This window comes from Carettochelys insculpta, chromosome 32, assembly GCF_033958435.1.
Source record: "Carettochelys insculpta isolate YL-2023 chromosome 32, ASM3395843v1, whole genome shotgun sequence".
Taxonomy (NCBI): Eukaryota; Metazoa; Chordata; order Testudines; family Carettochelyidae; genus Carettochelys; species Carettochelys insculpta.
This window is the reverse complement of record NC_134168.1, coordinates 3406481-3423453: the sequence shown is the minus strand read 5'-3', so window position 1 is coordinate 3423453 and position 16973 is coordinate 3406481. Positions and strand designations below refer to the sequence as shown.

Below are 16973 nucleotides of genomic sequence, written 5' to 3'. Positions count from 1 at the left end.
GGCGTTCAGGGTTCAAGGCACGCTCGGGCTCTTTCCTTGTGAAAGGTTTGCGGCCGTTAAATGGGTTTCCCTTTCTGCGGAATCCCAGCCAGGTCCCCTAGGGGCTGGAGCAGCCCAGTGCCGGAGGAAATCCCCTGTCTCCAGCGTATCTCCTCCAGCGGCCAAGTGCCCGTGAGAACAGAAGCGTCCCGGCGGGGCGGGCAGCCGAGGGCGTGGGAAATTCCTGACGACCCCCCCGGGAGGCAGAGGGCCGAGGCGGGGAGCTCACCACGGCTCCAGGAAAGGCGCCGGGCTCAGGTCACCCCGCAGGAGGCAGGCCCGCGTGCCGCAGGGGAGCGGGACGGACTCATGAGGCGCTCTGGGGCGCAGAGCCCGGCTCTGCACAGACACTGCCTGCCGATGGGAAATCCTGTGTGCGCCGTGCTCGGACCGGGAGTCGGGGCGGGGCGGAGCCCAAAGGGGCCCCTGTCTCCGGTCTGCCCCGCTCGGACGCGGGAGAATGGACAATAAACCAGCGCGGTCCCGCCTCTGCTGTTCACACGGACCGCAGCCGGCGCCGGCCCAGCGTCTCTCCTGAGCCTGGCACCCGGCGCGGCGAAACGGCCCCGCCTGGGGTCTCGTTAGTGACTGAGACATTTTAATGAAGCCCAGCGGCGACTGCGTCCCGGGGGAGGCCGTGCCCGGGGTGAGGGCGAGGTAACTGCAGCCCTTAATTCGCCTCCTGGCCCCCAGGGGCTTTTCTTTCCGCTGGCGTCACTTTCAGAAGCCGCTTCTGTGCCATTTCCTCGGGCTGAGGTACTGACCCTGCAAACGGAGCTGCCTGTGGGGCAGCCCACCGCACACGCACGCGCACGCGCACGCGCACGCGCACACACACACGCACGCACACAGAGGCAACATTTCCAGCTCCTCCTGCTGTGGCTGCTTCCCTTCCTCCGTGTCCTGTTCCATCTCCCCCGCCCCGCCGCCCAGCAACTCCCATCTTCCACAAAGCTGGGGCGGCACTTCCCCGGCACCTTCCCTCCGCCTGTTCCCGGGCCACCCATCCGCGGCAGCCCCGTGTGTCGGCAAGGACACCCCCCCCCTACCAGCGCCACCCCTCCGCTGCGCGCCTGGGGTCGGCCTCGAGCAGAGGGCGGGGGGAGCCAGAACAAAAGCCCCCAAAGATGAGCCACCAGCCCGAGACTCAGAGCTAGTACGCGTGGGGAGCAGGCCTCGGCAGAAGATGATTGAAGACATTGGAATAGCCCGGAAGAACAGAACGGAAGAGAACGGAAGAGAACAGAAGAGAAGAGAACAGAACAAAACAGAAGAGAAGAGAAGAGAACGGAATAGAATAGAAGATAATAGAATAGAACGGAATAGAATAGAACAGAACAGAAGAGAACAGAATAGAATAGAATAGAATAGAATAGAATAATGAATGCCCTTTGTCTGCTCATGTCTCGACTGCAGGATCTTCAGGGCAGACATTTTCTCCCTCGTTGAGTGCCAGAGCAGTGAGATCCTGACCCAACGGGCACTGCAATGCCAGAAATAGTCCCCGCTCCTAACGCAGGGGAGGAACTCATGCAGTAGAAGGAGGGGTGCGTGGTGTGGCTGTCGGTGGCAGGTTTTTGTTTCGGTAACTCATTGGCGTTATTTCTCTCCCCTCTCCCAGGGGTGAATGTCCAATGGGGCCGTTCAACCACACGGTGGTGACACATTTCATCCTCTTGGGGATCCCCAACACTGACGGTCTGGACACCATCCTCTTCTTCACCTTCTTAGCCTTCTACCTCTGCACCCTGCCGGGCAACCTGCTCATCTGATCAGCCGTCCTGGCAGACTCCCGCCTGCACACCCCCATGTACTTCTTCCTCTGCAACCTGGCCGTGCTCGACATTGGTCTGTCGTCCGTCAACATCCCTAAATATCTGGCCAACCTCTGGGCCCAGAGTAGAACCACCGGGCTGGGCGAGTGCATGGCCCAGGTCGTCTCCTACCACTTCCTGGCCAGCACCGAGAGCCTGCTCTACACCGTCATGGCCTTGGACCGGTACGTGGCCATCTGCCGCCCGCTGCGCTACCTCGTCATCATGAACCACAGGGTGTCTGCCCTCCTGGCCGCCGGCTCCTGGTTCTGCAGCTCCTTCCACGCCACCATCCTCGCCAGCCTGACCTTCACGCTGCCCTACTGCGGCTCCAACGTGGTGGACTATTTCTTCTGCGACATCTTCCCGGTGGCCGAGCTGGCCTGCGCAGACACCTACGTCCTTGAGGCCGTGACCTTCACCAACACGGGGATGGTGCCCATGGCCCGGTTCGTCCTCATCCTCGCCTCCTACGTCAGGATCGTCTGCGCCGTCCTGCAGACGAGCTCGGGGGAAGGGCGGCGGAAAGCCGCCTCCACGCGCAGCTCCCACCTGGCGGTGGTGATCATGTCTTCGCCCCCTGCGCCCTGGTCTACACCCAGCCCCAGCTGGGCGAGGCGCGGGTGGCCACTCTGCACGTTTTCGACAGCCTGGTCCCGCCCAGGCTGAACCCGCTCATCTACACGCTGCGGGACAAGGAGGTTCACGCCGGGCTGAGAACCTGGCCGGGGTTCAGCCCGCCCCACATTGAGCGGCTTGTGGGTCTGCGCGGAGATGCGTCTCGGGGCGCGTGCGCATTGCTGCGCCTCGAGCTTCGGCTGTCCCCTACACCCCGTAAATTCCCACCTCCCGGGTCCTGCTCGAGGTTGCCCCTCGCTGCACGCCAGGCTTGCGTGAGATACCCCGGCCACAGCCTCCCCCGGGGTGCTCCCGCTCAGCTGAACGTCCCCCGGATCCCAGCCACCCCCAAACCGTTCGCCGGCCCCCAGCCACCCCCAAACCTTTCGCGGGCCCCCAGCCACCCCCACACCGTTCACAGACCCCCGCTAAAGCCAATCCCAGCATCTATGGCCGCGTCATTGAACGCAGAAGGGAAGCACAACGCAGATTTCCCGGGCAGCAGGTCATGAGATTGCGCTTTAGAACAGCACTCGCCTGTGCTTTGCAATGTGTTTAAAGCTTCGTGTCTATGAGCATTTTCATGTATTTGTGGGGTTTTTGCACGGAGCTCCCGCACTAGGCCAGAGAGCGGCCGGCTGGGGAGAGCTCGGGGGACCATCTCCCGCCCCGGCGGCTCGGGGGCGGTCGGTGGTTTTGCTTTTTCCTGGTCCCGAGCGTCTATTGTCCTGTGGCGGGAAGGGAGCTCGGACGCCGACTTGTGTCTGGTGCGCGCTGGCGGTGCGCGCGTCTCCTTGTTTGTCCGGGGTGGGGGTGTCTACCCCTTGGGTGTACCGCCCCCTTGCCCCGCGCTGGTGGGCGAATCCAGCCCCGAGGGGAGAACCCGGGGCCTGGTAAACGTAGGCAAGCCCCCGGGGGGTGGAAACGGGCGTTCATCCGGAGTGACTCCCTCAGCAGGGCTCGGGGCCGGGCCCGGGGGGTTACACCGCAGTGTGGTGTCACCAGCTGTCTGCGGTCTGGGCTTTGTTCCGCCCTTGTGTTTCCCAGCAGGAGCGAGCCCGGGGCCGGGTTTTTGTGCAGGGCTGCCGATGAAACGTCTCACGGTGAGTTTCCCACAGAGCGCAGAAATACACCGCCGAGTCTCTCGGCTCCAGCGCCTTGATCGTCAAACTGAAAAGTCTCCGGTACGTCTGCAGCTCGGCGGAGAACCGGGCCCCGGCTCGGTTGGTTTTACGGTTACTTTCATCTACTCGGAAGAGGAAATCCATCGTCCCTGACGGCCGCTGCCGGTACCAAAATAAGTAGTAGGACCGGAACGTGGTGGAGAAGGAGCACTCCAGGGTGACCGCCTGCCCCGCCGGCCTGGCCAGCGTCCTCTGGGATTGCGTGACGCTGCCTTGTCCCTGGGTGCCACCTGCGGGGCAGAACAATCGGCGCTTGCATGAAGCGGGAGAAACTCCCCTGCAGCCCGTCTGGCCTGAGGCGAACGGAGCCTCCGGGTCGCTCCCGCCCTGCCAGAACCGGATCGGGCTGCAAAGAGACCAGCCCGGAAACGCCGTGCGGGGGGGGGGGGGTTTACCCCTTGCTAATTAAGCAGCGGCGGAGACGGTAAAGAACCCAGGAGTCCTGAGCTCTAATCCTCCCTGCTCTAACCACCAGCGCATGAGCCCCGCGCAAAGGACCCAGGCGTCCTGGCTTCTCTGGACCGCCACAGCTCTCCCAGAAGCGGGGCTGGAATGTGGGAGGTCAGCCCCCTACTTTAACCCCTTCGCTCCCGCCCTGGTCCCTGAGTGGGGCGCAGGACGCAGGGGGAACCGGGTTCGGGCACCCTCCCGGCAGCGGACACGCACCCAAGCAGAGAAACGCGGCTGCCGCCCCCAGCAGGGTTTCTGCAGCTCTCATGGCTCAATAGGCTGGACCCGGGCAGGGTGGGCGCAGCTGTTCTCGTGAAACAAGCCACAGGCAATAAATCTGTAACAAGCCTCCGCCAAGCCCGCTCCTCCAGCCCCGGCGGGGCCTGCCCCCTGCTCCGCGACGCCAGCGAACACCGCCCACCGCGCTGACCCCACCCCGGAACCTGTGGCGGGTCCCTCCCCCGGCCCCCCGAATCTCTCGGGCCGCGGGGCGGGGAGCTCGGTGCGCACCAGCCGAGGGCAAGCGGGGACCCACCACACCGCGCCTGGATTCCGCGGTGAGCGGAAGCGCTCTCACCCCTACAACGCTACGTGACACCCGGGGGGATTCTCCCCGCCCCCCAGCAGCTGCTAACCCTGGCATCCTCCTCCTTCCCTCGTCCCTCCTTGTGCCACAAACCTGCTCCCAGCACCCGGAGAAGCGCGTCTCCCCCAGGACAGATCCTGACCCAATGAATTTCCCAGTCTTTGAGGTGCTACAGGCCCCGCTTGCTACCGAAGCTCCCGACTAGCACAGCCCCCCACCACCAATGACTAAGTGTTAGACTCCTGGCAAAAGGGGGGTCTGGAGGGCTGGAGCGCCCGCTCGTGGATATTCGCAGCACTCAGGGCAACCCCCAGGGATCACACCTGGAGAGGGAAACGCGGTGGCAATCTCAGGAGAGCTGCGTCTCCGGAGCAGGCCGCTTGGGAAGGAGCTGACTGCTCGCACAGACGTTTTATTCCGAGCTGCGAGACTGGGAGGAAAACGACAGCTGAGCACGTGTGATGGCGGGGGTGGGGGCGTGTGAGTCAGGCTGGATGTGTGTGACAGGCAGAGCAGCTCCCAGGGCTAAGGATGACCCCTGGGCTGTACCCCAGGCTGGTAGGTAACACCTCTGCCCTGAGCGCAGAGCGGGGAGGAGTATTAAAGAACCGATCGGACAAACGCGCCCGATGACCCGAGTCCTCCCGGTCCTGTCTCCGCGCGCGGCGGGGGGGAACCTCCCGAGGCCCCTCCCAGCCCGGCGTGTCCGTGACTCGGTCACACGCCCACGAACACCCCTCGGCCGCCCACCCCGCCCCGCGCTGGCTTGTCCGGGGAAGCCGCAGCTGTCCCGCAGTGCGGGGCTCCGCGCAGTGATCCAGGGCGCTCTGCCGCCCAGAACCCGTCTGGATCCTCAGAGGAACCGTCTCCTTCGCCACGTCCAAAGCCGCCGAGAGCCTCCCCTCCACGGGCGTCTGCTCCGGAGCCTTGTGCCGCGGCCTGGCCAGCAGGCGCAGGGGCGGCTGGTCCGGATCCCGCCGGTACCGAAGCAGGTCGGGGCCGCTGCCAGGGGCGGGGAAGGTGCAGCTCAGAGTGAAGCCTTGTTCCGGGGGATCCGCGCTTCTGGGCGGGACCGGAACACGGAGGCGCTTTGGGCCAGGTCTGCGGGCGGAGGGGAGACATTGGACCAGCTGTGCGTGGGGCAGGGACCTCCCGGCTCCATGGCGGTGGGACCCCCCCGCTCCCGTCTGCGCCCGGGACATGGCTAGCCTGTGTGTGGGGCTGAATCGCCCCTTACGAGCCCCTCTCCCCCCCGCTCACCGGAGGCCAGCCCGGGGGTCCGTGTGCGAAGGATAAACCCCCCTCCGTCCCCGCCCCCGAGCAGAGACCTGTCCTGTCCCCTCGCCCCCCCAGTGCCCCCACTCTCCGGCCTCACCGGGGCCCGGGAGCAGAGCCCAGAGCTGCCCCACCAGGGCCAGGAGCATTTCGCAGCGTCGGCTTCTCCGGCCGGGCTCGCCCGGCGCTGCAGCTGGTTCCGACCTGCCGCCGCCCCCGCCCGCCGCTGCTTTTGGTCCCTGGGGACCTGGAGATGAGCCCTGAGGCCCCCCCAGGCCTCTGCCCCCTCCCAGCAGCACGTGAGGCCGCAGCGAAGGGCTCTCCCCCAGCCCCTGGCTCCGAGCCCCGCAATACCGGGGCGGCCCCCGGGAGCGCGCGTGGGAAGGGGCGGGGCGCCCTCTGGCGGGCAGCCGCCGAAACAGCCACCGGCGAGGCCGCGCTCCTGGCGGGCGGACCCCGGCTGTCTCCTATGGGCTGTTGAGTCGGCGTCGCCGGGGGCTTTCCGACCACGAGGCCGTGGGCTTATGTCTGAGTTACGGCGTTTGCAAGGGGCCGCCCCAGGATCCCGGGTTCGGTTCCCGGCTCTGCCACAAGCGCCTTGGGCAGGGGGGGGCTGTTTCTGGGGGAGTCTGATCATTATGGGCGGTCAGGTGCCTTATGCAGCAGCCCGGATGCGCACTGGCAATGAAAGCCAGCCTAGAGGCCGCGGCCTCCTTGAATGCCGCCCCATACCCCCGGGCGCCTGCCTCCCTCTTCAGGCACGGCCGGTCCAGAGACTCACCAAGGGGCTTAGGCCATGACAGGGGCAGGGAGGCGCCTAAATCCTACATTGTGGGTTCCCAAAGCCCCTCTCCAGCCGCTTAATAATATCCCCACTCACTCTTCTGCCCCTACAACGACCCACCTGCTCCCTTTGTAAAATGGGATCCGTTTTATTCCGCGGTGTAGATACAGCCCCCTCTGCGCCCAGGCAAGAACGCCCCAGCCTGTTGTGTTTAAGTTTTCCCAGGTCGGAAGGTCAGAGCCACCAAACAAGCTGGCCTACGAGGAGCGACCACCACCTACCGGCGGCCAAAACCCACTGGACTCTCCGGAACAGGAAATGGTCAGCGCCCCTGGGCAGAGAGCAGGCGGCCTGGTCGGTTTCATGAGCTGCTGTTCACTAGTCCTGCCAAATCTGCCCCTTTCCTTATTCCCATCTGCTTTTGGGCATAAAGGGCTTTCGAAATCAGGGGTCCGCTTAGAAAACCCCCCACTCCCACACATGCTACACGGGCAGCTGCGTTTGGACACCGGCAGTTGCCAAGCTCGGGGGCCATTATGCTAATAAGGTGCTGCATATGCATAGCTCCTTCTTTCGAAAGAGTGGGGGGGGCAGGTAGTGTGGACACTCTCTTCCGAAAGCTCTCTTTAGTGTAGACAAGCTACCAAGCCAAGGGAAGCGGTCTGTCGGGTGTTGCAGCGACCCCTAGTGTGCTCATCTATCACCTACAGGGGGACGCTCCTCAGGGCATCTGGGAACACCTCACCCTGCCGGCGCTCCAGGCTGGACTTAGCCGGGAGCGGGGCTGTTTTTATCAGCGGGTCACTTAGTTTTACCCACACTGAAACCTGAAGGCTCAGTGACGGGCTTACCGAAGCGAGCTGAAGGAAGTGAACTTCCTGCCCCAGGGTGCGAACTCACCTCCAAGCCCAGGGGCGGGGACTGCCGCACCCCCAGGGCAGGTTCTTCCCCGGCACATCCAGTGAAGGGTCCCTTCAACCTGCACCTTCAGCACTTTGTTCTGGCGCTTCTGGAGACGAGGCGAGTTCTGGTTTCCTTCCCAAGTCCGAGCAGCCGCCGGGGCTCGACTGTACCGGTAACCGCAACCCGCGCCCTCAAACCCCCAAACGAACTCAGCCCCAGCCCTGCCGCTAGCCAGGAGCGCTCCTCGCAGACCTGCCTCCCTCCCTCCCTCCAGCCCACACCGCTCCGGGCAGCCACAGCCTCCCACCCCCACTCCCAGCCCCACGCGGGTTTTTGCGCGGCGACCCTGCGCGCTCCCATCACTGTGTCGCTCGCGGCGCAGTAGTAGAGGGCGGAGTCGCGCAGCTCGCTGGAGTTTTTCCTCAGGTGGAAGCTCTTCTCCTGCGTCTCTTTCCTGGCCGAGAACCCCCGCCGGGCCCTTCGCTCCTCCTCGGTGGTGGGTTCGTATTCCGGCAGCAGGAGGCGAGGGGCTGCCCCGGGGAGCTGCTCGTACCACCACAGCCAGGGGATGGAGGTAGCGGTGTAGGTGCATTGGAGAAGCACCGGTTGCCCTTGGGATACGGTCACTCTGCCCTCGGGCTGCGTCACTGTCTGGCCCTTGGCTCCGCCTGGGGGAAGACGGAAGAGTTTCCATAGCCACCCCGAGGCCTCTGGGCTTCCATCTGCCCTGGGCATCTCCCCCCAGGCGGCCGGCGGCAGCGGAGGGGGCCAGGCCGAGCACCACCGGGCTCCGAGCCCCAACGAGCGCTGTTCCCCGCGGCCTGGGACCGGACCCAGCCCCGCAGCCGGCCTGGCACTCACGGCTCTTGCCACCAGCCCGCCCCCTGGCCCCGCGCGCAGGGCTGGGGCGCTACTCACCGAGAAGGGGGAGCAGGGTGAGGGCACGCGCCCAGGGGAGGAACATCTCGGCGGGGTGACCGGGGACAGGATCTCCGAGCCCCGCCCCGAGCCCGCAGCGCCCTCGCCGCCTGACTCCCCTGTGCGGAGGCGCTGGTGGGGGGTCACTCAGGGAGCTGGTGCCTCCCACCTCCCGGCAGCCAGCTCTGGTCTCCTCTGCCGAGCGGCTGCGGTGCTACCTGGGGCAGGCGGGCGCTGCCCCCGCCCTCGGCTGTGCGGCTGGGGGCTGGGGAGGGTGGGGGAGGGGCAATCCCAGGTGGGGCCGGGGGCGGGGCCGGGGGGGCCCGGTACGAGGTTATCTTGGCTCTGAAACCCCCGCCCGGGCCAGCTCCGCCGAGCGGCGCGGCGGTGACGGAACAGCGACCCCTGGCGGGCAGAGCCGCCGAGCCCTCTGCTGACCGCTGCGCAGCGGGTCTGATTTTACCCGCCAGGACTGGGGGGGTTCAGCCTGTGATGGGGTTCTGGGGTCCCCCAAGCTCTGCACCCCGTCCGCAGGCAGGAGAGTCTCTCACTCAGCAGGAAAACAGCAGGTTTATTAGCCGACAGGACACAGCATCATACAGAGGAGTCAGTGCAGCAGGCAGAGACAGTCAGTCCCATCCATGTTGGGGAGAGGAGGCCCCGAGGGGCCCCCGGAGCTGGGGCCTGGCTCCTCCTTTGTGTCTCTCTCTCTCCCAGCCCCGACTAACTGCTTTCAACTCCCAGTTCCAATTCAAACCCCTCAGGCTCCACCTCCTCCTTTGTCTCCAGTACAAAGGTGTTACCTGGTCGTCAGGGTTACCCTCAGCAGGAGCCCCACACCCTCTGTGAGCCACTCACATACACACAGGTATCCCCCACTCCATCACACAGCCCCTCATCTGGAGTCTTTGGGGCTTTTCCTTTGCGCTGCACTCCGCGCACACGGCCCAGGTATTTCCCCCTTCTTCTCTCCTGGCTAGTTTGGGAACCGGTCGTTGGGCTGCCTGAGGAGCGGATCACAAAACTGGAAGGGCCCATGGGAATGCAGCGCCCCCCGCTCACAGCAGGACCACCCCTGCGGGATTTCATTGATCTAACCCCTGCAGGCCCCCCCACAAGGCCCCCCAAGGACTGAGCTCATCGCCCTGCATTCCCAGGGCAGTGCTCTAACCACTGACCGCTGCTGCCCCGCCGCAAAGCCCGCAGCTGCAAACCCCTTCCCTTCGCGCTCCAGCCTCCCCGGGGCGACGCTTTCTGCAGGCCTTTCGGGAGCGCTGTAAGGCTACGGGGCGAGGTTTCTGCTCTCACTCTGACCCCTCAGGTGCTCACCGCCTCTGAGCTGCAGGTGCGTCCCCGGCTCCCTAAGTGGGAAATTCGGTTTCATTGAAGCCGGTGAAGGTTTTCTCGGGGAACTCCTGCTCGCGTCAGCCGGTGGCCTTCGGACTTCCCTGGCTCCCGCACTTGGCCAAGGTCAGTAAACCTACTACTGAATTAACTAAAAAACTTCCCCATTCACCTGAACGGAGGCTTTGCGGACGGCGCAGGCCGCCCTGCCACTGCCACCCACCAATGCCCATGTCACTGTCTAAGGCCCGGGGCACCACCCGGGCCTGAACTTATCCCCTCACTACCCACTCCAGCGTCTCCTCTACCCGCCCGGGGAGCAGCCGGTAGCAGCCCCTGCCAGACAGCAAACGCTGCGCCGGGGAGCGGGCTGCTCCGCTCCGCCCCACCCCTGTGGTTCCCACCGTCCTAGGTCTCCCGGGAGAGAGGGGAGCGAGGGATTGTTGGAAAAGAGGTGCCCGGCGCTGCGTGCGGTGCCGGGAATAGGCCACGCGTGGGTTCTCGTGGGGTGTCCTATAGCCAGTCCCCCCGTGGCTTAACCCCCTCGCGGAACAGCCGCGTAGCTCATCGGATTCCTCCGCAGTTCCGCGAGTCTCCGCCAGGCGCGTGGCTCTGACCCGCGGGGATCCCACCCCGGTATGTCCCGCTCCGCCGCCTCTTCCCCCGGCGGGTTTTTGCGCGGCGACCCTGCGCGCTCCCATCACTGTGTCGCTCGCGGCGCAGTAGTAGAGGGCGGAGTCGCGCAGCTCGCTGGAGTTTTTCCTCAGGTGGAAGCTCTTCTCCTGAGGCTCTTTCCTGGCCGAGAACCCCCGCCGGGCCCTTCGCTCCTTCTCGGTGGTGGGTTCGTACTCCGGCAGCAGGAGGCGAGGGGCTGCCCCGGGGAGCTGCTCGTACCACCACAGCGTGGGAGACTGGCTAGGGTCGTAAGTGCAGTTCAGGAGCAGGGGATCCCCCTCCGACACAGTCACTCTCTGGTCCGGCTGGTTCACGAGCCCTCCGTTAGCCCCTCCTGGGAAAAAACACACACACAATTTCTGCCGTGCACGGCGCTGGCGCGGAGCCTGGTTGTCCGCTTCCCCGACTTCCAAAGCGCCGGGGAAGGGGGCTTTGGAGACGCGGATGGGGGCTCACTCCTGCGCGGAGCTGGGACCCTGCACCGCGGCGGAGGCGCTGGTGCGCCCGGCCCGAGATCTGACTCACCCAGCGTGGAGAATATTGCCACCACCGAAACCCAGGTGAGGGGCATCTTCAGGCTCGCAGGCGGCCCCAGCGCGCGGAGGGGAGCGGCCCCCGCCCTGCGGAGCATCTGGGGTAATGTGGTCTTCAACTGGGACCCACCCGCTGTCTCCGGAGCTACCCACGGCGCCCTCTGCTCCCGGCCCCGAGCTCGGCTTCCTGCCTTCTGAGGGCAGGAAGGGGCGGGGGAGCCGAGCCCACAGGAAGCCGTGGCGGCTCCGCATTGGGGTGACTGGCGGGTGGGGGAGGATGGACCCCAGGACTCCTGGCTCCCAGCTCGCCGCTCTAACCACTAGGCTAGACTCCCATTCCCGTCCGTAGCCCCCGCTCTTTGCTCCGCTCTCCCTGGAGGTCCCAGAGAGGAGCCACTGCTTTTGCAGCGGGCCGGCCATTGCCAGGCATTGTTCGGTCCTGGACCCACGGTCTCAAATGTGCCAATGAGTTAATTGCAGCGCCCTCCAGGTCAGCTGCTGGAGGTGGGCCGCCTCCTCCCTGACTGAACGGACCTCATTAAATCTGCCCTTCCTCCGGACGGGGACCCCCCTCTTTCCACGAGCCCGCGTGTTTAGACCTGCCTCTGGGATTTCCACGCCAGCGCATCTGACCCAGCGGCTCCTGGCCCAGGAAAGCTGTTGCGCCAATCGGCCTGTTAGTCTGAGAGGCGCCGCAGGACTTCTCGTTACTGGGGGGTTTCTTCACAGGCAGAATTCTCGGGCTGTCTGCGCTGCGGTGGGTTTTCGCTCAGCGCCCGGGCGGGTTTCCCCACTGTGTCTCTGAAGGCGCAGTAGTAGACGCCTGCGTCCTTCATTTGGCTGGAGTTTTTCTTCAGGTGGAAGGACTTCTCCTCTTGGACGTGGTCGGCAAAAAAGCCCCCTTTGTCTCCTTCATCTCGGCCGCCCCCGGCTCTTTTCTCTCTCAGACACAGCGTCGGCGCTTGATGGGGGCGCTGGACGTACCATTGGAGAAACGGGAACATGGTGGCGTCGTGTGTGCATTCAATCACCAAAGGGTCGCCTTGCTGGACCAGCACGGTGCCTTCCGTTTGTGTGACCGAGTCTCCGAGCGTCCCTTATGGGGGGGAGGGAGGAGCAAACATTTATTTTAGCTACTCTGGTCTGAGGGTGAGAATAGCCTCATCTGGCCGCCTGCAGCCCGATACGTGTGGGTCACTCTCCCCTGGTGGCATCCAGCCCCGTTAAACATGGTCCCCCTTTGAGCCCGGGCTCCTCCGGAGGGGGCGCGTTTTGTAAAACCCTGTCGGAAGTTTTCCCATCCGGACAAGTGAAAACGCCACTCACGCGAAACCGCCACCAGCAGGATAAGTGACCGTGCGGGGAAGAACATGGTGGGACGCCGGCAGCTCGGCTCCTAAACTGCTCTTGTTGCTCCTGGCCAAAAAAAAACAAGATTAAAAAAAAGGAACCCCAGTGGCGGGGAAAGGGCTCAAAGCCGCCAGAAAATGCTCTAGCGGCGGGGTAAGCCAGGAGTCCTGCGTCCTAGTCCCCTTCCCCTGCGCAGCTGGCTGCCTCCTGGAAGTCTCGCTTCCCAGGCGAGGCCTTGCAAAGGTCCCCTGAGACTCTGGTCTGAGCCCCGCAGGGCCCTGACTAGCGCGGACCGGGTCCGCTCGGGGCTGTGCGGGCAGGTGCTGCTGGGGACGGGAGATGGGCCGGCGCAGGCAGGGAATTAGCTCTGCCGCAATGAATTGTCGCGGAGAGCAGCGCCACCGGGCGGCGACGGGCGGGCGCTGCTCGGGAGGGGCGTAGCCGGGGCTGGGCCGGGCCGGGGCTGGCGCGGGTAACACCCTCTCCGTCTAGTGTGACAAGAGCCCGAGCGAAGCCGGTGAGAGCCGACCAGGCCTGCTCCGCTCGCCCGGCCGGGGAAAGGCCGCGGGGCGCCACAGCTGTACCCCCCGCTCGACTCTGCTCCCCGGCGTGACCGCGAGGAGGGCAGTCGTGGCTGGTGGTGCCCCTCGGCCTCGCGTTCGTGAGTGCGCGGCAGCTGGGCGGGTGCCAGGCCAGCCAGCTCCCGGGGAGCGGGGCCTCAGGTGGGGAGGGCGGATCTCACCCTGACTGGGGCGCGTAAGGGGACTTTCCCGAAGCAGCGGGGGGCCTCCGCCGCCCCCCGTTCAGCTCACCGGGCTTCCGGCGCCGAGCGTTTGTTTGTGTGGGAGACGCTCTCCCGTGGGCGCGTCTGGCCAGAGCTTCCCTCGTGCCCAGGCGTCACAGGGGGGCGGCCGCCGGAGTCCGCACCCTCGCGAAGCCGCCCGGGCGCGCTTTACCCCCGGAGCCGGGGAGGCGGCGCCGCGCCAGGAAAGCTCATCACGCGAGGGGTGATTCCCTTGGCCTTGACCGCGCCCCGGGACTGCTGCTTTGTCTGGCGTCCCCGGAGGTGTGTGAGTGTCGGGGAGCGAACGGGCCAGTCTGTATCTCCGAGAACAACGAGCAGCCCCGGGGCACCTGAGAGACTCACAGGTATCTGCAGCGCGAGCTTTCCTGCGCACAGACCCGCTTCCTCCGTGGCCGGAGTCCCTTTCCCGTCCCTCGGCCTCAGGGCGGGGGCCGGGGCGAGGCTATTTGTTTTGCGGGCTGGGGAATTAGCCCTGTGCGGCCCGCGGCCCAGCGCTTCGCTCTCGCTGGGTTTTTGCTGAGCTTCCCCGCCGGTCTGCGCCGCTGTGATCCCTGGCGATGCAGTAGTAGGTCCCGGAGTCGCTCAGGTCGCTGGCCGCTTTCTCCAGGGGGAAGGTTTTTCCCCCGCTGTCGTGTTCTGCACGGAACCCTCTGGTTCGCCCCGCGTCCGAGTCTTCGCTGCCCGTGTGCCGCAGGAAGAGCCGGGGGCGCTCGCCGGGGTACTGCACGTACCAGAAGGGGAAGGCAGCGAACGAGGCCTGGTAGCTGCAGTGCAGACGCACCGGGTCCCCCTGGGAGACGGCCAGGCTCCCCGCGGTCTGGTTCAGGGAGTCTCCGCCGGCCTTTGCTGCGGGGGAGGGAGACGGCGGGAATGGGTGCGGAGCGCCGGCTCCCGGCTCCCGCGGAAACACGGAGGCTGCAGGGCCGCCGCTCTGACCCCTGAGCTAATCCTCGCCCACCTCCCGCGTCGCACAACCACCACAACCACAACAGCACAACGCGCCCCTCTCTCCTGCGGACACTCAGGTGCGAGAGGCGCCGCCAGCCCCCGGGGGAAGGACAGGACCGAAGACCCGGGGCTCCCTGAGAACGGGCGTGAGTCGCACAGCTGCGGGCCGGGGCCGGGGCCGGGGCCGGGGCCGGGGCCGGGGCCGGGGCGTTTCAGGGACCCGCGGTAAGACAATGGCCGCTCCCTGGCGGAACCGACGCGGTGGGGAAGCCGCGAGGAGCCTCCAGGCCCCAGGACGGCGCCTGAGAAAGAGCTGCCGGGGGTGGGACGGACACATGCCGCTGACAGCCAGCGCCTGGGCAGACAGCGCCCAGCTCCGTTCACAAGCCAGGGGGCGGCCGGGCGGGCGGGCGGTGGGAGAATCTCTCTCACTTGAGCCCCGCCGCCAGCCCGGCTCCAGCGGGAGTCCCGGGCTCTGGTGCTCGGTCCCAAGGCCGGGGAGGACGGATCCGCCAGGCCGGCAAGGCAGAGCTGGCAGCAAGGCGAGGGCTCTGAGCCGGGCGAGGAGGAGAGGGCGCCCGTCGGGCAGGGGCCGTGGAGAGAAAACAGGGGGTTTTCGTTTCCTTCTCCGGCCCAGCCGGGCCCCCACGTGGCAACTCGCGTGAGCAGGTGGGAAACGGGGCCCCCGAAATTCCGGGCAGGTGCCATTGACCGGCTGAGAATCCGTCCGTGCCAGGGGGCGGGGGCCTTGTCAAGGGCCCGTCTCCCCAACGGGGGTGGCTTCGCCTGGGGGGTGGGGGTGGAGAATTCCCCCCCGTTCTCTGGGCTGTCCCTGCCTGGCACCCGGGCGGGTGCGGACCCAGGAGCTGCCCGGGCCGAGTTTTCCTTCGGACTCCGCCAGCATCGGGGCCGATTTGCTCTGGTGGTTTCCAGTGACTTCCCGCTGCCTGTCTGCGCGTTCCTGCCGGAAGGGGTCTGGGGCCGGCGGTCTCCGCAGCGTCGTTCGGGACGGGCCGGTCTGACTGAGGACTCCCCGGCTGGGGGACTCCGGGTGTTCCCTGTCACGTCTGAGAAGGGAACCGCGGGAGGGCAGGGAAGGGGAACCCATCACAGGGTACCACAGCTGGGAACCGCCGCGCCACTCACCGAGAAGCCCCGTGGCCACAGCCGCCAGGAGCCACGCGGGAGCCATGGGGGGCGAGGGGGTGATTCCTCCACGCAGCGGAGCTGCGCTGCAAACCCCGCGGGAGGCGACTTGTTTTCTCGGCTCCTAGCTCCGGTGCAGAGGGTCGGCGGGGGCGGGGATCCTCTCCCGCCAAAGCTGCGTGCAGGCGCCAGGTGCGGCTCCGAGCTGGAGCGGCCGGCAGAAGCGGTAACCTCCCTTCACAGCCCGGATTCTCTCCGCGGGGCGCGCGGGGTGGGCTGGGTCAGGGAGGAGCCGACAGCCGGCGACCGCAGAACGGGCTGTTCCGTGTGTTCCCCGCCCGTGCGGCGCCTCCAAGCGGCGACGTGCGAGCAGGAGCGATTCTCTGACACCTGGGCCAGGAAATCCGCTGCCCCGGCTGAGTGCAGCGCTGGGGCGCCTTACGGGCTAGCGGAGATTTGGGAGCGTGAGCTCTGGAGGGCAGAGACCCACTGCGGCAGGCGCTCGTGCTCCGAAGTGTCCCGCGGCGCTTCAGGCGCCCCAGGGCTGCTTGCTGGTTTCCCAGCGGAGAACGTGAGAACTGCGTGACAGGAAAGGTGAGGCTGGTCCGCTACAGACTGTCTGTCTGTCTGTCTGCCGCTGGGGTCTCTGTCTGTCTGTCTCTCTCTCTGTCCGCCGCTGGGGTCTCTGTCTGTCTGTCTGTCTGTCTGTCTCTCTCCCGCTCGGGTCTCTGTCTCTCTGTCTGTCCGCCGCTGGGGTCTCTGTCTGTCTCTCTGTCTGCCGCTGGGGTCTCTGTCTGTCTGTCTGTCTGTCTCTCTCCCGCTCGGGTCTCTGTCTCTCTGTCTGTCCGCCGCTGGGGTCTCTGTCTCTCTGTCTGTCTGCCGCTGGGGTCTCTGTCTGTCTGTCTGTCTGTCTGTCTCCCGCTCGGGTCTCTGTCTGTTTCTCTGTCCGCCGCTGGGGTCTCTGTCTGTCTGTCTGTCTGTCTGTCTCTCTCCCGCTCGGGTCTCTGTCTCTCTGTCTGTCCGCCGCTGGGGTCTCTGTCTGTCTCTCTGTCTGTCTGTCTGTCTCTCTCTCTCTCCCACTCGGGTCTCTGTCTGTCTGTCTCTCTGTGTTCTGAGGAGGGCAAGACTCTTCCCCACCTGCGTCCCAGGGTTCCTGTAGAATAAGACCCTCCTGACAATAACCCTGGCAGGACGCTTGGGCGTGGGTTTAGTGCCAGAGTTACGGCCATTGCGTCCGGCGGCCCTTTCCGTCCAGGCAGAGCTGGGCACGGACCTCGCTGGGCTGGTCCTGAGAAAGGCGGCCAGTTCTGCTGCTCACCATTTTGCCAAACCTTACTGGGCTGACAGCCGACTTTCCCCACTATGCCTGCGACGGTAACACTCGGGAGGACACGGAGAGCGAAGGTTTCCTTCCCAAGCTCCCTGCCCGCAGACGTCTCTGCCTTCTGCCCCCCAGACGGGGCTTCCCAACCCGCTGTCCGCATCTCCGCAGCCCCTGCGCGGTTTTTGCGCGGCCCCCCGGCGGGCTCGCGTCACTGTGTCTCTCGCGGCGCAGTAGTAGGTGGCGGAGTCGCTGACTTCGCCGGACGCTTTCCACAGGG

General features: G+C 66.0%; 1 protein-coding gene and 1 pseudogene across 1 annotated transcript in view; one reads left to right on the top strand and one right to left on the bottom strand.

Annotated features, from left to right (window-relative positions):
• Positions 1 to 16973, bottom strand: part of LOC142004557 (T cell receptor alpha chain MC.7.G5-like) — a 369008-nt gene that overhangs the window by 283983 nt on the left and 68052 nt on the right. The gene's annotated exons all lie outside the window — the stretch shown is intronic.
• On the top strand, positions 1674 to 2983 carry LOC142004435 (putative olfactory receptor 10D4; annotated as a pseudogene).